The 23,687-nt window shown below is 42.3% G+C and overlaps 1 protein-coding gene across 2 annotated transcripts in view; it reads left to right on the top strand.

The window, feature by feature from the left end:
• The window catches only part of TANGO2 (transport and golgi organization 2 homolog), a 545,308-nt gene that overhangs the window by 24,012 nt on the left and 497,609 nt on the right, over nucleotides 1-23,687 (top strand). The window contains exon 2 of one of the 2 annotated variants that reach the window (XM_085635540.1): nucleotides 15,642-15,749. The exons of the other annotated variant lie outside the window; for it this stretch is intronic. The gene's annotated coding sequence lies outside the window, so the exon portion shown is untranslated. The remainder of the gene's footprint in view (nucleotides 1-15,641; nucleotides 15,750-23,687) is intronic. 2 annotated transcript variants of the gene reach the window in all.

A 23,687-nucleotide genomic window follows, 5' to 3' on the forward strand; every position in this document is an offset into this window, starting at 1 on the left:
GGATCGGGGTTACAAGTATATCTTGGTGGGAGTGGATGCATACTCTAGATTCCTATGGGTATGGCCTAAGCGCTTGGCTGATGCTCAGACTGTTATAAAAGATTTGCGAGTCTTCATTGGGACAGTAGGGACGCAGTTGGCACATTACATTCTGACCGTGGCCCCACGTTTAGCTCTATGGCTTACAAGGAAGCCATGGAAGGTTTGGGTGTAGCATTGGGGTACTCCTCTCCATACCATCCTGAGGGAAATTTAGTCGTGGAGAGGAAAAACCAAGACTTAAAGTAATATTTAACAGCAAGAGTATTAGGTTTGGGTGGTAGTTGGTTCAATCACTTATACGGGGTCCAACGAGCCCTTAATAACATGCCAAGAAGTTTTCTAGGGGGTGTCACTCCTTACGCGGTCCTATTTGGGACGAGAATGTGTGTGCCTAATCTCGATTATGAAAGCACAGTGGCGGATGAAAAACCATTTGATATCAATAAACGTTTGGCTATTTTACAGGATCTGAATGAATCCCGGGGACTACTAAGCAACGTACAAGTAAAACGCACCACCGCTGGGGAAGCCAAATCAGTCACGGCAAGAACTGTTTGGATCCCAAAAGTCTGGAATCTGGTCAGAGAAAAGATCAAGGACAGAAAAGAATTTGGACCGTCATACAGAAAGCCTGTACCTGTCCTGGCTGTCGAAGGAACAAGAACAGTACTTCTATCTCTTGCCGGCAAAAAAGTAAAGAGATTAGTCTAAATTTATCTGATCAAACCACACTATGTGGCCGATACTGAATAGTAGGCCTCGTGGGCTCCTGGGTAGCAGATGCTCTCCTCTTGCTACCATACAGGAAGTTACAGAAAGACTCCTATCATTTGAAGTCACCAATACGAAATTATGGAATTTCCAACAATGAAATGGAACTTCAGAACACAAATGAAAGACATGTATAAATTCAGCCTAACACCGAAGTCTACATCAATACGCCTCGGCAAGATACACCTGCCAGTTCAACAAAACCTGCTGAGCTGCCAAAGATAGATCGAACTGCATTCATGGATTTTGATACCTTCTCTCTTGATCCCATTGAACCTGAGACAACGCCAGCTCCAGTTTCCTGTAAGCAACAAATTTGTGAATTCAACACTTTTCTGAAAAGAACTTACTTCGTATCACCTTGGCTCCAGCTCTGGATCATAACTGGAAGATTGTTTTTTCTGTTCTGGATTGGCCTAGTGACTGTTTTTTGCTTACTCATCAATGGAAAATATCTCCCAGAGCGCTCTTCAGTACCAAATGTGAACTTGGTCCTGAAACCTCATACATCATCTCTTCGTGAACAAAGAGACCTGTTTTCCGTGAACATTACAGCTGTTCCAATTCTTGGTGGTATAGTTTTAGAGTAGGTTGATTAGGATGTATTTGGCCCTACTGAACTTTTAGAAATGCCACATTTATTTAAAATTTCTCTAAATTATATCATTACCTCCAGTACATTTTCTGACGATTGGGATTTTGAAACTGTAAATAATATGTGGTCTGATTTAGAACAATCCGCTGCATTTTCACGCATTGAACTGTTAAAAGACACTTCTGACTATATTTACATGCCACCAATGGGAACATTGCCTAACACCACCAAAGGTAGTTTGAAAACGTTTGTAGGGAAATATTCTTATTTTTCAGGGTTTAACACGATTGACCCGACCTACTATAAGGTTGCACCTACACCTGCACAGAAAAATATGCTAACACCAAACCGATTTATTCTACATCTTTTATTTTTCAACTGTCTGAACAGGGTTTCGACTTATGGAAGAACACTATAGACTCAAAATCAGTCTGGGGTTCTAAGGAATGGCAAGTTCAGGGAACAGAAGCCCTATTTAAAGCTTGCCTCATTCCACAGCAGATAATATTTCTGAATAACAATGTGCAATAGACTTCCTGTCTTGGACTAGCCAAGAACAAGGATTTGAACACGCCTCGGATTCCCACAACTTCACACATCAATTTTACATCACGTGGAGGGGATACAATAGATGACATCATGCAGTACAATACTTTAGACCCCAGTTTGAAGGGATGGTTAATTTGGCCCACAGACACAAACAGATGTCAATCAAGATTCAAGGGTACAACCAAAGGGTTTAGTATTCATAGGCCGGACCAACGCTATGTACAAAGAGAACATCCGGGGGTGGGGACATCATACAGTGTTGGGAAGTTGTGCCTCCTTTGGCGAAAAACCTCAACACTGTGCCAGGTGGAACAGCACTTATCCTTACTCTCAGATGAGGTGGATCTAAGGGATCTTGTCACTGTAAGCCCCAGGGTTACTTGCTGTATGCAAGTATTGTTTCCACCGACCCATACGACAGTCCTAGACGTAAGTTTGTAAGTAAGCCAGTGTCCATAGGGGCAACTGGCCAGACGCATAGGAATTGCTCCAGCCGTAACAATTCCAATATCTCCTGCATGCTATTGAAAACCAGATCCCTAGTAAAACATCAGCTAGAATTCTCTGATCTAGTTCAATCGCTGGGCGCTGATGTGATGTTTGTAACGGAAACATGGGTAGATGCTAGCTCTGTACAAAAGGGGCGTGGCAGTTCGGGCTGGACTGTTCCCATGAGGCACAGGGTCAAGACTGATTTGCATATGGCTGGGTTCAAACTGGAAAGGCATGGTGAGCAAAAAAACGATGGATTTAGTCCCAGATCTCTGCACTGGGGTGAATGTATGACATTGTTCTGCATTCTGTCCATCAATTGTTGTTTTTGCATTTTTCACCCCGAGTGGGAAGGGTAGGCCCAGACGTGGGTCCCGTGCTCTCCATGCCACTGGAATCAAGCTATCCTGGCTGAAGAGGGGTGAAACCCCGAAACCGGTCCTAGGATGCTTGTTTCCAGTCCAGGGAGGACCTGGCTTGGCAGTTCGGGCTGGACTGTTCCCATGAGGCACAGGGTCAAGACTGATTTGCATATGGCTGGGTTCAAACTGGAAAGGCATGGTGAGCAAAAAAACGATGGATTTAGGCCCAGATCTCTGCACTGGGGTGAATGTATGACATTGTTCTGCATTCTGTCCATCAATTGTTGTTTTTGCATAGATGCTAGCTCTGTACAGCCAGCGGATTCACTGGCAATTAAGGGATTGTTAGTCTATTGTCCTCCAAGACCAAGGTGTGGATTCGCTGACAATCTCAGTATGTTAATAGAATCTTCTATCATTAATGAGAATTTCCTGTTGTTGGGAGATTTCAATTTTCACCTAGAAAAGGAAACTGACCCTGACTTCCAAAAACTGATTGATGCAATGGACGTGTTCGGACTATCTTTAAGCACCAAAGGTCTGACACACAGGGCTGGACACATGTTAGATGGAATTTCCTCAAACTATGCTGCCATTACCCTACTTCCATCTCTCCCTCTGACCTGGTCAGACCAAGGCATGCAGTCATAAATCAAAACTTTTGTGACGCACTGGCAAACTTCTTTCAAGGAAAAAGTTTTTAATATTTCAATAAATTCACTGCGAAGAAAGTAGCCAATCGTCAGGATGGGGATGCTCTAATGGACCCACTGGTTAAAATCCGCTTCTCCACCTTTAAGGCCCCCTCAGTGGAACAACTCACAGAGTTAATTCCCTAATCAAATCCGGTGCGTCACAACATCTCTGCCCCGCCCCCCTAGTATAATGCATATGATCCCTGCTTAAGTGGCACAATACCCGGGACAAATCCTCAAGAACATGTTTGCAGGAGGGATTTTCCCCTCCCATTGGAAACTTGCTTTGATCCTCCCCTTAGTAAAAAAAGACAATTTGAACAGCCTGGACCCTAATAACTTTCGACCAATTTCAAGGCTCCCTTTCGCTTCCAAGCTGGCAGAGAAAGTTATGAATCAACAACTCTCAGATTATATAGAAGAAAATTCTCTGCTGGACGATGCACAACATGGGTTCAGAAAAAATCATAGCACGGAGTCTGCCCTGGTGGTAGCGACTGAGGATATACAAGAAGTGCTTAACAGGAGGGGATGGCGGCGCTGAATTTGTTGGATCTCTCCGCAGCCTTTGATATGGTCAGCCATGAGATCCTGGCTGACTGTATACGTGGCCTGGTGATAGAGGGCACAGCGTTGGCTCTCTTGAAATCATTCATGGCAAATAGACAACATAATGTGACAATGGGCAAGTTTGTCACTGGGCCTTTTTCCCAGCCCTGCAGAGTTCCCCAGGGCTCGGCACTGAGCCCAACTTTATTTAACCTCTATATTACGCCAATTGCGTCAATTATAAAAGACTCTGATTTTACCTTCGCTTCTTACGCTAACGGCACCCAAATTGTGGTGTCATTGGCAAATTCTGACAACAATTTGGGTGCAGCATTCAGCTCACACATGAATAAGGTGAGCAACTGGATGGATTGCAACTGCCTGAAATTGAATGCCACAAAAATTGAGGTCATCATCTTCGGCAATAAACCCTCTCTTTGGACACCGGACTTCGAGAGTTGGACTCGTTGCCTACACCCTGTAATAAAGACAAAAACGTAGGCTTCTTGGTAGACCGCGAACTGAAGTTCAAGGACCAAGTAAACAAAATTACATCTGCCTCTTTCTGCTCTTTAAGGATTATAAAAAAGATCAAAAATTCTTGCCTCCCGAACTTCTGAAAACAGTAACAATGGCATTGGTTCTCACAAGGATTGATTATTGCAATAGTCTCCACCTTACGCTTGCATTGAGTCTTTTGACAAGACTCCAGACTCTGCAAAATGCTGCTGCTCACTTCCGTTTAAAAATTCCCACTATGAATAGGCCAAAGGTGCCATCAGGAAATTGCACTGGTTGCCAGTTAGGCAACGCTGTAAATTCAAGGCCCTCTGTCTGGCATTTAAATCCTTGCACGGACTTGGGCCAGACCATTTTTAGAAGAAACTCCAATGGTATGTACCAGCAAGGATGCTTCGCTCAGGCTCTGCTAGGAATCGGATGGTCCCCCCATTAAGGAAGGCCACCTTGGGGGAGGGGGTGTAGAGTTTTTTCAGGACCACTGCGATGCTCTGGAACAGCCTGCCATTGACTCTAAAATCTGCCCCCTCCTTGCTCACCTTCAGAAAAGCCTTAAAAACCTGGCTCTTCGCACAGGGTTAGAAGGCACATTGCACACCTACTCAACCCGTTGCTGACATTGCTGCTGTCCTAGTCTGATTTCTATAGCGCCAAGACGCCCCCAGGCATGAGTTTGCGCTTTCTAAATTACATTTACATCACATTACATGTGTTGTTACTCAGGATGTTTTATTTACAGTCTGTGAGCACTATTTTCTTACATGACTTTCTCCTACCTGCTTTTGCATACAGAACACGCTCTCCCGCAACATGATTTTTATTATAATTTTTATTTTGTAGCTCATCACATGTGCTTGGGTTTTAACTTTGGTGGGTGCGCGACTTTTCTTTTGTTGTGCACTGTTTTCCCAACTCTATTTTTGTACAATTGTATTTTATTTTTTTGACGGCTGTTCGTGATATTTTCAAAATGTGCGGCTTACCTGAGTTGAACATTTTCATTTATTCCAATTTTTTATTTTTATTTGGCAGCACGGCAAACTTTAACAACAGCGCCTTTCTTTTCGTCCGTGTAAGCACTTAGTGGTCGCGCGCATTTATTTTCAAAACGCGCGCCTCACCACACTCCAATATTTTATGCTTTTAGTAAGCACCGCAGCAAAGGCAGTGTGCTGCTGAGAAAAAACGTACAATATTGAAAAAAATGTGTTTGACGATCCGCGCCTTTCTTCTGCGCCGTTTGCCAAACTCTTGTTTTGTACGAGTTATTTACGTTGCCAGTGCTTGTTACCTTAGTATTTTGATGTGTAACATAAATAATGTGGATCATTTGGTTCACGTTCTTATCCGTTCTGCGCTCCGCCATAGGTCTCTTGCCCAAGTCAGTCATATTGTACATGTGCGTATAAAGCACACGCGCCTTTGAACCATGCTTCACCTACTTCACAGAGAAGTTTGTTTATTTCCCAGTTCTAATTCTGACTTTGTGACTCATGCGCCTTGCGTGTGGTTGGGCTCCTAGTAGCAAGGACGTCGCCTTGCGTGTGGTTGGGCTCCTAGTAGCAAGGTCGACCAAATCACTTGATAAAATCCAACACTTTCATAGAGCTAGGTAGCTGTACAGGTCCTGGAAGGGCTACAAGATACAACGTAACACAGTGAAGGAGTTATGGCTGCAGATCCATTCATTGCCAGCAGTTACCCAACCAACAACTGAAAACATTCCCAGTAACACCTGCCATCTCAGGGGTGTAACCACCACAGGGTGACAAGGTCATCAGTCCAGAACCGGGTCCTTAGGTTTCACAATACACCATCCACGATTCGCGCACAGGGCAGTTCATCTCGAGGACTGGCGGAAAGAGCACATTCACTCCTCTTCCTGAGGCAGAAACGGAATAGCAGATTCTTGGTAAGAGTTCACTTTTGAAAAAAGATATAACATTTACTTGGCAGGTGACCCAACTCCACGTGCCTTGCACGTTTATAAAAACGAACATTTGCACAGTAATAGGTCTCGCATTACTGAAAGTTTGAGCTATTGGTGTTGCATTGTTATTTGCAACGCCAATTGCTCAAACATTTAGTAATGCGAGACCTATTGCATTGCAAAGGCTCATTTAAGGTTGCGACACGGTTGGATCAACATTTGGGAATGGCCACAAATGTAAAAGTTTGTCGTTGTTAGAAAGCGTAGGCAGACCATGCCTTGTTACTCCCATTTTCCAGCCGTTAAGGGCCTTCTACTGACATTTGCATAGAGTGTACAAAGGCATACATATGAATCCCTGCATATTTTAACTAATTTCTTTTTCTTCTGGTTGATAAAATGAGTGTCAAGGGCTGCATGCTGTGAAGGTATCTTGTTACCGTCTTGATTTAACCACGGAAAGGGTGACTCCACCCTGTAGCCATTGTGTCACTCCGTGCTTTTTATGATAGAAAGTAGTGTGTGCATTGGAGAACCTATAGGGTTTAATACTCGTATTGGAACTGCTGGAGTAAAGAGAGCGTAAGAGTTAGTACAACCATACACTGTCATTTGTATCACATTGTGTTAATATGTGTGAGCTTTATGACAGACCACATTAAAAGCTCTGCTGGCGCACAGTAAGTTGCTAAATTAAACAGCAACTGTAAAGAAATGAAAGGAAGGATAACAAGAAAATCGAAATCTCAGCTTTGTTAACCCTATTCTATCCCCATCCTCCCCCAACCGCCCGATTCAAAGCTAAAACAAGATTGTTGGCACTCAAGAAGAGGTGCTCCCAGGGTTCCATGCGCCCAACTTCAAAGATATGTCATCCAATGCCTAATTAAAACATAGGAACCATGTTATTAGCATGTTAACGTATTATTTATGTATAAACAACCAAAAGCCTTGGCAGCAGAACTGATAATGGAAGGGGAGCTCCGCGCTGCAACTGCTGATACAATAGCCCTTGCCCAATTAATAAAAAAACGAGGCTGAGGATTCTTAAGCTAGGCGAGAATGGTATAGAAGAGGAGCATGACGTTCAGAAGGCGCTGGCAAGCAGCTCAGAGTCAAGGGAGACCTTGATTATACAGAGGGGGAAGGAAATTTTGACAAGGAAAGAGGATAATAGCGGGAATATTATGATTAATACTCAGCTCGGTCAGACTGGTCAGCCCGTTAGCAGCAGTGACGGCTTGGATAGCTACTCTAACGTGAGCCCAAACTCCAAAGTTTTCAGTCATGCAGGTAAGCAGCTCAGTGACGACATGCTGCTTGATCAAACTGATCTAAATAGTGCAGATGATCAAATCCAGAAAACGACTACTCAGCAGAAGTTAAGCTTGATTGAATCTGAGGAGGCTACACCCGTTATGACTCAGCAAGCCGTCTTACAAAATGCTTATAACACCCAGGCAATAAATCAAAAGAAAAAGGGGAAAGGCCCTAAATCTAATATCTGTGGGAAATCCATGGACCTTCAAGAAGGGAGCCTCTACACCACCTCAGGCTCCCGCCGAGGATTGGAAAACAGCCCACTACGGAAATGGGTGCAGGCTAAGGGAGAGGTCAGAGCTATGATCTCACGGCTGTCTGCCATTAATTCAGGTAAAAATCAAAGCATGGAGGGGGTAACCTTGGATAAAAATTTGAGGCTGGTGTTGGGCAGGATATTTCCCGGATGCTATGTTAAATAGCGTTGACAGCCCATCTACAACAGGCATGGAACGGGACAATAATGTATTGATAATTTCACAGGGCGTAGAAATGGAGCTAGAAGAGGATTCAGGTTTAAGGAGGGAACCTTCCCTCTCATTAATACTACAAGTGCTGCAGGAGCAACGATCTGAGGCTCATGCTCATCATGGGCAGGTCAGGGCGGACTATCTAAGTATTAAGGCGTCACTTGACGAGGCAATGAGTGCTGTTGCTCATATAACAAAAGATGTAATCGAGCTACAAAGCAGGGCTGCGGAAACAGAAGAGACTGTCACTTCAGTTCTGCAGAAAGTTCAAGTGCATGGGCAACAGCTTCAAGCCTGTCATGCTAAGATTGAGGATTTGGAGAATAGGCAAAGACGGAATAACTTAAGACTGTTTGGGGTACCGGATGGCAAGGAAGACCCAGACCCTCGTGCCTATGTGGTTCAACTCCTGCAGAAAGCTTTTCCTGATCTATCAGATTGGGATTGGGATTGGGATTGCCAAATCCAAAGAGCTCACCGGCTCCCTCTGAATATACAAAGGAGTAATGCTCGGTACCCCCGTCCTATATTGATTTTCTTTGGAAATGTATTGCTGCGACAAGCTTTGTCGTTTAAGGCACGTCCTAACTCTCCAGTGGCAGTGGACTCTTTGTCAATATTTTTCAGATCAGATCTAAGCCGCGGTACTATGGAAAGAAGGTGGAAATTGAGGCAATTTATCGATCCACTTAAGGCAACGGGTGCTCAGGTGTTCCTGCAGGAACCTGCAAGACTGAAAGTCATTAAAGATGGCAAGCCATTGTTTTTTGCTTCAGATGTAGAGGCTAAACTTGCGTTATCAAAGTGGCAGATTGCCTGATATGCATTAGTATTAATAATCTGCTAATATGGCTAATTTACCCAGGGTAGCCTCAATTTAATAAGTTATCTTTACTGGTTCGGTATGAAGCCTTGAGTTTTTCCTCTTTTTTTTTTCTTCTCTTTCCCCCTTTGATATTAGCTTCTAATTATATTTTTGCATTTAGATATGAGGCGTTTGGGTGTGGAAAGCCAGGTGTGGGCTGGGCCTGTGGGGCTTAGAGATGCCAGCTGCCATATCTATCGGCAGCTCTGGGGGGGGATTCCTTCTATGGGACCAGGGAGGGTGGGTTGGGTGACCTGGTTGGTAGGGGGGGAAGGCTCTAGGGGGGGAAGGTGGTATTAAAGGGGGGAAAAAGTCAAAAGGGGGGTTTATAATTACACTCAAGGTGGAAGGATAACAAGGGATACTACTATATTTGTTTCTGTGGTTGATATTATTAGGTAATTATGGCAATAATAAAATGCTTAGCTTGGAATGTGTTTGTGCTGAACACAGCATCTAAAAGACAGTGCGAGAAGAACTCAAGGCATATAAGCCCCAGGTTGTATTATTAACTGAAACACATCTAGCATATAAAGATCGGCGCTTCCTGGAGCAATTGGGGTTTCAGAATGTTGTCTGCAATTCTCAGAATGTGTCAATTAGGGGGCCGTTAGTTTCAAAGACAGTGGAGTGTCAAATTTGTAAAGTATCAGCGGACCAAAGGGGAAGATGGGCTATTGCTCAGGTTGAAAATAACTTGGTAAAATATGTCTTTTGCGTCCTATTTTTGGCCTAATATTGATGACCCCACTCTATTTGATGAAATTTGTTTAGAACTAGTGGGATGGCCGGGGCAGCTGATTTTGATGGGGGATTTTAATTGTGTGATGAACTATGCTATAGCCTCTACTAGTCAGCCGTACGCTCCAAGAATGAAGAAGGTGAGAGCTTCCATTTTGGAACTAGCACGACTCCATTCTTTACAGGACGTATGGCGGGTTCTGTATCCAAACCAGCCTGCTATACGTACTATTCAGCACCTCATGGTCCATATTCGAGAATCGATATGGCCTGGGTTTCAGATACTATTTTATTAAGGGCTGACATGGAAATTTGCCCTAGGATCACATCTGATCACAACCCCATAGTTTTTTCTTTTCAAGCTAAAACTGCCCCTAAAAGTCCCCGATTATTTACATTTCCCAGATATTTGGCGAATGATTCTGAGTATGGGGGTTTTATTGGAGAAAAAGTTCGAATTATTTCACAGATATTATAGGCTCAGCTCCGATCTCGGTGGTTTGGGATGCTATGAAAGCATACATTAGGGGAGTTACCCAGCAGTTTGTATATCAGAAGAATGGAGAACAGGAGAGACAAACTAGAGATGCTTACCAAAAACGTTTTATTTTGGAACTCCAACATGCTGAGGCTGTTCGCTTTAAAAAAACAAATCAAGATCTTTTGTACATTTCGTTATTGGAGCAGAAAGCGGTGATAAATAGGGTGCTAAAGGAAAAGGTAGCATCGTCCTACATAAAACATTGCAGTATGAATACGGTGATAGGATTGGTAAAGTCCTAGCTCATCAACTCCTATATAAGCAGCTTAAAACTAAAATTAAGGCTATAAAAGGGGAGGGGGGAGTGATTTATAGATGTCCCCAGGAGATAGCTATCCAATTTTCTATCTTTTGTCAACAATTGTACTCCCCTGAAGATGGGCAGGACTTAACTGGCATGCAGAGTTATTTACAAAGGAGTAATTTGACGACTCTGACAGAGGAAGACTCGTCTTTATTAGAGCAAGGTTTACATTAGAAGAAGTACTCGAGGCAATTGGGGGGCTAGCATCAGGGAAGGCAGCGGGGGAGGACGCCCTCCCTGCAGAGTTTTATAAGTGCTATAAAAACCTTCTTGCCCCGGTACTGCTAGAGGTAATTGCTCAAATTGGGAATACAGAACATGGCAAATCTAGTCTTTTTTCTAAAAAAAACAAACCAGAGGAAATGGCTTCTTTTCGCTCAATCTCATTAATCAATTCAGACGCAAAAGTGTTTGCTAAGATATTGGCCACCCGGTTAGCTCAAATGATGTCTAGCCTGGTCTCTCCCCAGCAACATGGGTTTATCCATGGAAGAGATACCACCTCCCATGTAAATACGGCAATAGCTGCTTTTGATGTTGCTGGGAAATTGAAGAAGGAACTGGGCATGGTATTATTGGATGCAGAAAAAGCATTTGACCGGGTGGCCTGGGATTATATCTGGGCAACTCTTACAATATTTGGGATCAAAGAACACTTCCGAAAACTGGTAATGGCAATCTATCAGAATCCGATGGCTAAGCTACTGTATTTTAATGTCCAAACTATTCCCTTTCCTATCCGACGTGGCACGAGACAGGGATGTCCCCTCTACCCTCTTTTATTTGCTCTTTATATTGAGCCATTCATTCAAGTGCTTCTGGATAATAATTCGATTTGCCCGTTGGAAATTGAGCGGCGCTCCCTCAAACTAACGGCATATGCCGATGATATAGATATTTTCTCGGAAAAACCAAAGGAGGCTATAGAATATATAGACGGAGAGGCCAAACAGTTTGGATGCTTCTGTGGATATAAACTGAATAGGAATAAAACTCAAGTACTGCTTAATTATCAACCGGAGGATCCAATCGAGGGGGCCTGCCTGAGAGCTGCATATCTAGGGGTACAAATTTCTTCGAAAATTGAGCTTAAATTTGCTTTGAACTATGCCTCTTTACTAACTAACATCACCAAACAACTAAAGATGTGGCATAAACTTCCATTAAGCATTCTAGGAAGATTCAATGTTATTACAATGAAGATACTCCCTAAATTCCTTTATCTTTTTAGGTCAATTCCACTACGTATTCCGAATGCTTTTTTTAAGAAACTGGATGGAGTTTCCAGCAGCTTTATATGGGGGTATAAAAAGGCAAGACTGGCAATAGCAATGATGACATTTCCATATAATGAAGGTGGCCTAGACTTTCCTGATTTTAAACATTACTTTTTGTCTGCTTTTGTTGGGCGTTTAAGGAGCCTCTTTATTCCGGAGCTAACTAACTTTTGGCATTGGCTGGCCCTGGGGGCAGAAAGTCAGATGTTCCTCTACCGAATTAATGACCCTAACTATTTTAAACGAGTGCGATTCAAGACAGTTCAGGACTGTGTATATATATGGAAAGGCATTGAGACTAGATTTTCTTTATCACCAATTCATACTAGACTTTCGTTATGGGGAAATCCAATGCTGCCTGGAATTTTCCAAGATAGCACGGCCCAGATATGGATATATTCATTGGGTCAACTCTGACTGTAATGGTATTAAGTCTTTTGAGAATCTTCGGGTAACATTTGAGCAAATCAAACACTCACCTCCAGTCAACTGATCTGGGTTTAATCCATCATCATCCCTTAGCTCACTCCACCACCCCAGTTCAGACATGGCCATATGCAAATCAGTCTGACCCTGTGCCTCATGGGAACAGTCCAGCCCGAACTGCCAAGCCATGTCTTCCCTGGACCGGAAACAAGCATCCTGGGACCGGTTTCGGGTTCATAACCCTCGTCAGCCAGGCTATCTTGAATCCAGTGGTAAAGTGAGCAAGGGACCCACGTCTAGGCATACCCTGCCAACTAAGGGCGAACAAAGCGATACCAAAGGGGATGATGGACGGAGCGCTTGAGCAAATCAAACACTCACCTCCAGTCAACTGATCTGGGTTTAATCCATGATCATTCTTTAGCTCACTCCACCACCCCAGTTCAGACATGGCCATACGCAAATCAGTCTGACCCTGTGCCTCATGGGAACAGTCCAGCCCGAACTGCCAAGCCATGTCTTCCCTGAACCGGAAACAAGCATCCTGGGACCGGTTTCGGGTGCATAACCCTCGTCAGCCAGGCTATCTTGGCCTGGCAGTTCGGGCTGGACTGTTCCATTTGGCACAGGGTCAAGACTGATTTGCATATGGCTGGGTCCAAACTGGAATGGCATGGTGAGCAAAAAAACGATGGATTTAGGCCCAGATCTCTGTACTGGGGTGAATGTATGACATTTTCTGTTTGCATTTCTCACCCCGAGTGGGACGGGTATGCTCAGATGTGAGTCCCGTGCTCTCCATGCCACTGGAATCAAGCTATCCTGGCTGAAGAGGGGTGAAACCCTGAAACCAGTCCTAGGATGCTTGTTTCCAGTCCAGGGAGGACCTGGCCTGGCAGTTCGGGCTGGACTGTTCCATTGGGCACAGGGTCAAGACTGATTTGCATAAGGCTGGGTCCAAACTGGAATGGCATGATGAGCAAAAAAACGATGGATTTAGGCCCAGATCTCTGTACTGGGGTGAATGTATGACATTGTTCTGCATTCTGTCCATCAATAGTTCTGTTTGCATTTCTCACCCCGAGTGGGACGGGTATGCTCAGACGTGAGTCCCGTGCTCTCCATGCCACTGGAATCAAGCTATCCTGGCTGAAGAGGGGTGAAACCCTGAAACCGGTCCTAGGATGCTTGTTTCCAGTCCAGGGAGGACCTGGCCTGGCAGTTCGGGCTGGACTGTTCCATTGGGCACAGGGTCAAGACTGATTTGCATATGGCTGGGTCCAAACTGGAATGGCATGGTGAGCAAAAAAACGATGGATTTAGGCCCAGATCTCTGTACTGGGGTGAATGTATGACATTGTTCTGCATTCTGTCCATCAATAGTTCTGTTTGCATATAGAATATTCTCCCAACAAAAGACAGAAGGGTGCGAGAAGTTAGCGTCTAAGTGGAGCGAGACGCTGGGCGAAAATATCACAATTGATAATATGAGGATCGCTTTTGATACCTTCGCCCGATCGGTGCATTCGGTCAGCTTACGGTGCCAGCAATTTCGCACACTTTGCTTACTTTCCTATACACCTGAAAGGATTGTTAGAGGGTCTTACGGCCGGGCTACATGGGGAGGGACTCGGGGAGCGACACGTCAGAACTGTCTTAAGTGCAGGCTACATGCGGCAGGTATTGTCCATATGTTTGTTTCGTGCCCCTCGCTGAAGAATTTTTGGGATAAGGTATTGGGGGCAATTCAGAATAAAGTAAACAGGGACATCACAATATCAGCGACAGAAAAGCTGCTGGGATATAAAGAAGATGGGGAGGAGAATGGCCCCATTTTGACAATTATGCTAGTAGCTGCGCGCCTCGTAATAGCCAGAGCCTCGTAATAGCCAGAGCCTGGATTTCCCCTAAACCTCCTACCGAGATGGAATGGTGGTTAATTCTTAAGGAAACTGGCGAAAGGGAAAGGGCTTTGGCTAAAGCTTGAGGGATTCATGCAATGCAGAAATTTAGATCTGTTTGGGGAGCGCTAGAAGTGTCCTGAATTAATATAGGCCTAAAGCTGGTCAATAATTACAATGGTTAGTTTTAATCTATGGCTCAGAAGGTGACTCAGAAGAAAATTTATTTCTACTATTCCATTATGGTTGTGTTTTGCTTTTGTCCTTCTGCCGTATTTCTTTTTACTGCTGTAATTTAATTCTTGCAGGTATATTCTGTGGAACTGTATGTTTTTCCCTCTTTTTGATATTAAAATAAAAAAAAAGACATTTTGTTATGGGGTGTTCTGTATAGTGTATGAAGTCCAAAATGAAAGTGAGAGGAAATACGTTATGTTCACTCTCCTCTGACAACACTACACACAAACAATATACCAAAACTATGTACATGTGCCACACTGCACTTGAAGTGTGAGCGCATCCCTAACAATTGCTGACCTACGATGGGGTGAGGAGCGGGCCCTATGATGAAGCATGACATATTGTGTTTGCGATGACCTGGCATTCTTAACATGAATTTTCACAAGACCAGTGTTAAGTAAAGTGCTTAACATTGAGGCTGTATATTGTCCCATCAGCCTTTCTCCTTCTTTGCACCCTCACCATGATGGTCTTGTACCATCGTCCATGGATCCTGTCTACATTATATATATCAAAACTCTGTCTAGATAACTGCAAGTGCGTATTGCTCGTTGTTCGGCGCACAAGACTGTTCTTCATCATTGTTAATTATGTTAGGTATTTGATATAGAATAGTCTTGGCTCCAACCAGCAGCTGTATTGCTTTACCAAGAAGGTTGTTTTTATTTTAGCAAAAGCATCACCAGTACCAGTGACTTTATGGAACAATATTGGGGATTTGTAGAGTTTGGTTTAAAGAAAAAGTGGTGCAAAGGTTATTGGAACAGTACCAGACACTATATTGTATGGTTGTTTTGTTCACATTCTAATATTCACACGTTTATTTACTTAGAGCTCACAATCCGTTGCGCACATTTCCATTATATTGAAAGAATCAGACCATAGGTGATCAAGTGCCAAAGCTAGGGTTAGGAGTAAAGTGTCTTGGTTCACACGTCCCCAACTTAACCAGTAGGCAGTAATTTCTTCTAGACGTTAATTTCAAACCAATCTATTTATTGCTTTCAAAATGGAATATCTTTTCATCTGTCTTTTATTTTGATCTATGCCAGGGCATCCATCTTGTTCAAGCCGACAACACAGCCTCTTCACAGCCCCCACATATCCTGAATATTGCCTCCATCTACAGGTGAAAAATGTGTCACTGAATCCCATCTAAGGTAAAACTATTAATGCCTGCTTTATTCCTATGGAAGAATGAGAAGTTTCTTAGATGTTTGTGTAAGTTTTAAAGGCCAGTTTTACCCATAGAGTGCTTTTTCTGGTCAATATGTCCTTGTTTTTTTGCAATCCAATCACAAAAGAACTCCACTGGATGTGTGGAGGAGGGAACAAGAGGCATGGGGTTCTAGGAGCAGCAGCCTCCAATACTAAATATTCATCACAAAAGAGCTGCTCCTAGTGTGATAACCCAAACGAGTTACAAGAACGTCGTAAGTGTGGGCATTTCACAAAAAGATACGGACTGGTCTCACACACCACCTGGTGTCATGCTTCATCATTGACCAGTCCTCGCCCTCCAAAACCTTCGTTTGATGGAGGGCGGGCATACACTTGATGACAAGGATGCACTTCTAAGTGATTGAGTGGGGGCCCGTGACTATGTGAGTGAGGTTAAAAATCATTATAGTAATCAGTAGCAATTCTTTAATGTGAAATGAAAACTATATGATATTAAAAACAAGTGTGACGGTGATTGGGACGGTTATTGTTCCCAACCGTCTAGTGAATGGTCTAGTGGATGGTCGACATGTTTCTGCCTGGATGGCCCCGAAGGGTCCGTGGCATTCATCAGGACCTAGAAAAGAAGAATAAAGGGCTCCGTTCTTACCAAATTTGGTAATGTGTAACCACTGCGGGAGTGTGGCAAAAGTCACATGTCACCGTCTTAGAACTGCTTCCAATAGTGAAGCCCTAGTAATTTGGACAACTTGTCCCATGGGGGAAGGGGCGGGGGAGAAACCACAGTTGTGTTTCCTTGTAACTTGTGGTCACTGCATCCCGAAACCTATACGTCCGCTCCCGGTCCTCCCGAACGCGAAAATGGCAGGGAGCGGGTGGAGTATTTAAAGGTTACTTCCGGGTGCTTAATTGAGGTAGATAGAACAATTGACAGCACGTGAGCGATTCCCGGTGTCCCGGGCTGCTACTGCCTGGAGCAAAGATGTCGGTTAAAGGTTGTTTTTTTGCATCCGTGTTGATTTAGATTGCCCATGCACACATCCTGCCTTGATGCTTTGTAGCACCCTGGTGAACATTTGTACCTCACACTACCTATTCAGTCTTCTGAGATAGTTGTGTCCCAGCCCATCTTATGCTTTTTTATTTTCCCATATATGTACCCAAGATGGTTAAGGTAGATGGCAATTCGACTGGTTTTTGCACGTGAATAAATCTGAACGTGATTCAGACAAGCATGAATTTAATTCTTGTTTCGACTGGAAGCCAGTGTAAGTCACTTTAAATTAGACTGAATTAGTCTATTATTTTTACTCTAGATATTAGTCTGGTGGCAGAGGTCATCAAAACTTTGAAGACGAGCCAGAACATACTTGTGGCTGCCTTTCAACATTTAGTGACAATAATACATACATTGACTGGACTTTGGTAGAGTTTTTTGGTTTGGGCAGGCTTTTCATTTTTTCAAGAAGAGGGGAGATGTTCCCACAGATTTTATGAGTCATTGGTGTGCAATGACTTGGAAAGGTGGGGGCTAGCCTGATGCCTATAGACTTAAAATCTGGGCCTAGAGAGGGGTAGAAGTCTCTAGAGAGCAGTCCTGATAGCCATTTGTGATTAAATTTGGATTCATGGTGATAGCGGAAAAGGGTGAATTGCGTTTTCTCAGGCTTTAGTCCTTGAACGTTCCTTGACATCTAGTTTTGGAAAGGGTACGTTTTTCAGACCTTAACTCTACAGCACATAAAGTTTTCCAGGATAAATTAGAAACTGATTGTTAATGGTATATTGGGGCCCGATTTCTATCTTGGCTGTAGCACACCACCAACATAATTGTCTGTCCGCATGATGTATTTGTGAACGAACCTTAGATTTGGCTACGGCGCTGACTTCTACGCCAAATCTCTTCAATGGCCCAATGGAGTAAGGGCCATCAGAAAAATGGCTACATGACCAGACTACCCAATAAGGATGGCAGACATGAAGCCATTTGTTTCCTGTCGGTCATCCTCCGCCAAACCCTGCCGGTGAGGGACATTACAAATCAAATAATGCTCCCCTCACCACCATGGGAGTTAAATCCTATGGTGATGGGAGCATCACTTTTTTTATTTAAAAAAAAAAAAAATTGCTTTTGTGGATTTCCTTTATGTATCATGCTCACGCAGCCCTGCTCCAAACAGCGATATGCATTGACAGGAACCGCCATGATGGCGGTCCCTGCTTATGCATTATAAAGTGACGTTTTGCTTGGAATTTATTTATAAATGCAATGGGCTGTTCTTCCACCATGAGGATGGAGTGATCTACTCCACCCCCATGGTGGAACAACGGGCTGTCCTTCAAAAATTGAATTCAGGCACACCGTGTGCAGTTAGATCACCTGGTCTATGAGGCTGTGGCTGTCATATAACATTTCCAGCCTAACTAATGTATTGCTGAATTCCTTGCAAAAGCCTCATTAATAGGGGTTTCGTTGATCTATGATAGTAGCAAGTTGACCCAAAAGACTCTTCTGAAGTACTTTGTCACACAGTGGAATGTTGGTGAGAAGTCTGTTGTTGCAGAGAACTGACGGATAGGCATTATTTTTATTTCCTTTTTTCTTTGTTTTTTAGTAAGGTTGATGAGATCATGCTAATTTTAGTATTCCAGGGTAGATGCCTACTTGTAGAGATGAATTAATTTGTTGACTCCAAAGACTGCGTAGGTGATGGATATTTTTTGATTGATTACAGAACTGAGCCACGATAGAAGGTGAGCTTCGTATCCCTAACAGTCCTGCTTAATTTGTCTTTAGATTTCAGATAAAAATTGTCCCTTTGAGAATGTGACTGGCAAATCTATTTTGGGTTTGAAGTTTACTTTCCTGATCTGAAAAAGTTTTTGAGGTTTTTTAAGAGATCATTGAATCTTTGTTCGAAGACAACTTTTACATTACGAATGTCTTTTTTTGCAACGTTTTTCTAGCAACCTTTAGAGCTATTGGGGAAACTGGGGCATTGCTTGGATCTCCATTCTCTTTCTAATTTGTGAAGATTTCTCCTTTTAGAGGGTGAAGCAGAGCTGTGAACTATGGATTTCCAATCAAACCAATATTTTGGTTTTAATAAGGGGCAGTATGTCAGCCATTTTCAGAGGTTTTATGATAATTATCAAAATAATTTTGGACTTTATTATAGATTTGAGTTTTTAAATTATTACTGTAGAGTGTTAGAGTTCAGAAATAAGGTAGAAGGGTCTGATGATTTTGGGAGAGAGGTAGGAGGACAGTGGAGGTTGAGGTAGGTGGATGTCAATGAGAATTAAGAAGTGGTCTGACCAGTTAACTTAAAATTTTTTAGCGTAAGCTTTAAATTGGGTCAGGACTGACTGAGTCAGGATTTTCCCATTTAAGTGAATAGGGATGGTTGATAGTTGTTTCGATTGATCATCCTTCAGTGAATTTCAAAATCTAGTGACAAAAGTCTTTTTGGTTACCTCACTTTAAGTTGAAATCACCAATATAGGTACTTTTCAATATACTTCGTTGCAAGATGAAGTTTGAGTGATGTTTGAGAGATGTTTCTGTAGGTGGTGTGAAAAAATGTTTTAGAATTGATTTTAGGGATGATTTGTAAGTGTCTAAATCATGTAAACTTGAGATTTCTTAGTTGCATTGATATTAATATGAAGGTTTTTTAAAAACTATAAACTGTACGTTTGCTCTTTATTTCTCTATTTTGTACTTTGCCGGAATCGGTTTCTTTTATCAATTGATGAATGTTTTATGTTTTTTGCTTTTATGGTTTCTGATTGGTCTGAATAAAGATACTGAACTGAATGTAGATGGTTTCTGTGGGATAGGTTTTTAAGGCCATTTTCAAGGATTTGAAGTAAGATTAAGGAGGCGATCTAGCAGCCAATTCAGAAACTGCATTTTGTAGTATATTTAGTAGTACTAATCGTACTACAAACCTACAGGTAGAGACTCGCACGTTTCCTGTCTTTTTTTTATTTTTATTTTTTTATGCTGAGATCTCTACCAAGATGTAGATCTCCACTCAAGTAAGTAAACACTTTAATAATAAATGTAGTTAGGGACAAGCGGGAGCGGTTGTAAAGTAGGGAATGCTACTAAAAGAGTAAGACCACTGTTATTCTCTAACTACACTTCTTAATTTACTACAGCCATACAGGTAACAAAACTGTAGTAAATGTACTCCAGCCCAGCCTTGGCATATGGTGGGCACCACATTTGGCCACTTACAGGTACACACTCCTTTAGAAAATAATGGAGGCAGGAACTTAAAATAACACATTATAGGAACTATAATGTTAAATTTATTTCAAACTGTAAAATATCTATCAATTTAATGTTAAATTATATATAATTATTACATGTGTATTCGAACATTTATTATTAAGCTTAATTTAAAAATAACCTTTTAACTTTTGTTAAAAATTAAAACCAGTTTAAATTAATCAAATACATACCTTTTAACACAATTTGTGAAATATTAAATACAAATTTAAATATTAGTGAAAGTGGGTAGTTTTTAATAATTATTTAAGAAGTCGCTATATGCGTTAAAAATAATTTAACCATTATATTTGATCTATTATCTAATTTTTTTGCATTTAATGAGTGAATGTGCTGCAACAGTTTATTTATATTTTTCATTAAAATATGTATTATTTTTAAAGATTAATAAACGTCAGTAATTTTCCCAAATGGAGATCTCCACCTATGTGTCTAGACTTCTACTGAGGCGCAGTAGTAAATATAGATGTGATTAAATATATACATGAATAGTTACCTCAGCATTACTTCCAAGACAAATTACAGTGCTGCAAACATTGACATTGCTTCTGTCATTGACTAGGTCCACTTTTTTGGTGGGTATAACTTGCACACCTCTGTCCTTAATTATGAAACAACATAGTGTGGGAAAAGCAAGAACTGATAGTCTACGAAAACAGATGGCATAAAATTTGGCGCGCATCGACTACTTCCTCATTCTGCACAACTACATATGTCAAACAGCTCTTCTTTAACTGCCTAGGGATTATTTCTTGCACCTTGCTGTTTGAATAATGTGGTAAAGGTTCACACTGTACCTCTGGTTCGATGTACCACCTTTACATGTTTGTAGCAAATATGTCTCTGTTTTGGAACTAAGGAATTTAACAGTTATCGTCAGTGTTTGTCATTGTGTTTACCTGCTGGTGAGCTTTTCCTTTTTGATATCAACCTGTGTACAACTGGAACACCCACAAATTGACCAGCCGTTAAAATTCACAATCATAACGTCATGGTGTGGTTTATATTTAAATCATGTTATGTTATATTATAAGGAATTTGTAGAGCGCACGTACACCCAGAGGTTTCATGGCGCTAACTGAGGCCCAGTGAACACGACAGGAAGGCTAATTGTGTGATACTGCAAACAGCTGAGTTTTAAGGGCTTTTCTGAAGCCCATAAGGTTATCCTGTGTTCTGATGTCTAGGGGTAGCGAGTTCCAGAAGCAGGGTGCAAGGTAAGAGAATTTAAGCCCACCTTGGCGTTTGAGTTTGATGATTGGAATGGCAAGCAGTCTGAGGTTGCCAGACCGTAGAGTACGACCTGGGGTGTATTTCACAATGCGACTGCTGAGGAATTTAGGGCCCCTACAATGCAAGGCCTTGAAGAGAAGGCACCCGATTTTAAAAGCCGCACGCTGTGCGACTGGTAGCCAGTGGAGCTTAGCCAGCAGAGGCCTGGCGGAGTGCCATTTGGGTTGCTTGAAAATTAGTCTAGCTGCCTGGTTCTGTACCATTTGAAGTCGTTTAAGCAAGAACATGGGCAGACCCAGGTAGATAGAATTGGAGAAGTCAAGGCGCGAGAGGACTAGAGCTATGACTGCCTGGATGAGGGCCGAGGGGGTGAGTAGGTGGGCTATTTTCCTGATTTTCCTGAGCTGGAAGACGCATGAAGAGACCACCGAACCCACCTGACCTCTGAGCGAAAGATCGGAGTTCAGTATCACTCCTAGGCTTTTCACTGAGGGGGAAGGAGAAGGGGATGGTCCGAGAACAGAAGGCCAGAAGTGGGGGCCCCACATAGTTGCGCTGGTTCCTGGCAAAATTAATTCGGTTTTGCCAGGATTAAGTTTCAGATGGTTAGAGTTCATCCAGCGCTGGATGTGGAGCATAGTGGCTTAAAATTCGGAAGCAGAGTTAGGTCCACTGAGCGTAAAGACAAGTTGGAGATCGTCAGCGTAGTTGAATGTGGTGACCTTCATATGTTTTAGGGAACTGATGAGGGGTCTGAGGTAAAGATTGAATAGAAGGGGGGAGAGGGATGTCTTTTAGTTGCACTAAATAGGTGAGACCAGAGCTTGTTCAGTGTTTCAGCTGCGTATGTCTAGCATGCACCACCGGAGTAATGATCAAACTCTCTGGTGGCAGAGGGTTCCAGAGAACAACTCCACTCCCAGCATCGGTTGTCAAATGATCAGTGGAATTCTGCTATAGCTAAATTTAGTCATCTTTTGTTTCTCTTCTTTTCCTTTCCCAGCATATTTACTAGTTGAGTGAGACATTACACTAAATAAAGGAGACTGCTATTAAGACGTTGCCATATCTGAAAAGTGTCATTTATATTAACAAAAATAGTAATCTGTTGGCTATCTTGTTTAAATGTTAGAAAATCTTTTTTTTTTTCCGTAACACATATGCAAAATCACAATTCATTGTTTGCAATATATCACCATTAAATATTTCAGTGGATTTAAAAAATATTTTGCTTATTTGTTATCTTAAGCAAAAGGTATTTTATTATAGTTCAACTATGAAGTTCATTGAGCAGAGTTTTTACGCTGCTAGTGTTTGTGGAACATGTATAGAAACTTCCCTTTTAGTATCGAGATATGCCAATTGTGTTTGTTATTACAGCATTGACTGGAGGGTGTTTGCAATGGCCTATATGAGAGGTGCAGTTATTAGCATAAGAGCCTTGATAAATCTAAGTTTAAGCCACATTAGATCTATTGCATGTCCCATTGAAGTCTGTATAGATAAACGGTGTGTTTGAAGATTTAGTAAGTTCAGATACTGTGGTGAAAGCATAGTACTATTAGAGAGCAAATCTTCTGTTACGAAAGGCTGCAAAAGTATAGAGTTATTCAATGCCCTTGTAGAATATTCAGCGAGGGCTACCGAGATAGGCTTGCCAAAGAACCTAGATGCTTATTCAGTTCCTAGGAAAATGTATTTGAATAGCCCGGAATTAGTGACATCAAAACAGGTGAAATTCGTGGGAAACTAAGGTACCTGGTTTCTAGAAACCTATTTGTAGGGTCCACGCATTGGGCATATATAGGGAGTGTGGGGAGGTATTCAGTTCCTTTTGATAGTTGTGATCATGGTGTATACTACTGGTCCAGTCCATCTAGATGTGTTCTGCAAGTACAGGGATGTATTTGGGAAGTCCACTTCAGTGCGATTTATTAGGAACATAGAGAGCTGCTCAGTTCTTAAGAGATATTTATAAGTGTAACCAGAAGAGAATTATTAGGAACATATAGGTTACTCGGTCCCTCAGGACATGTTTGTAGGATCTAATCAAAGTCTGGATGCAGAGGAGGTCTCTCTATTTTCCCATTTTTGGGCGTGTTAACCTGATAAAAATGATGCTACTACCCAAACTGACTTACCTTTTTAATGCTATTCCTCTTGAGTTTTCTAAATCCAGCATTGATAAAATTCAGGGGAAAGTCATCCGTTTTATTTGGGCTTATAAGGGAGCCAGGTTGACCTGGAAAAAACTAAGACAAAGGCTCGTTAAAGGAGGATTGGCCTTCCCCGATTTTAATCTATATTGTGTAGAGCTTCAATTTAAAAACATTCAGATGCTGTTGTGGAAGCCTGATGATTCCACATGAGGGAAGATACTAGG

Source organism: Triturus cristatus, chromosome 11 (genome assembly GCF_964204655.1).
Source record: "Triturus cristatus chromosome 11, aTriCri1.1, whole genome shotgun sequence".
Classification (NCBI taxonomy): domain Eukaryota; kingdom Metazoa; phylum Chordata; class Amphibia; order Caudata; family Salamandridae; genus Triturus; species Triturus cristatus.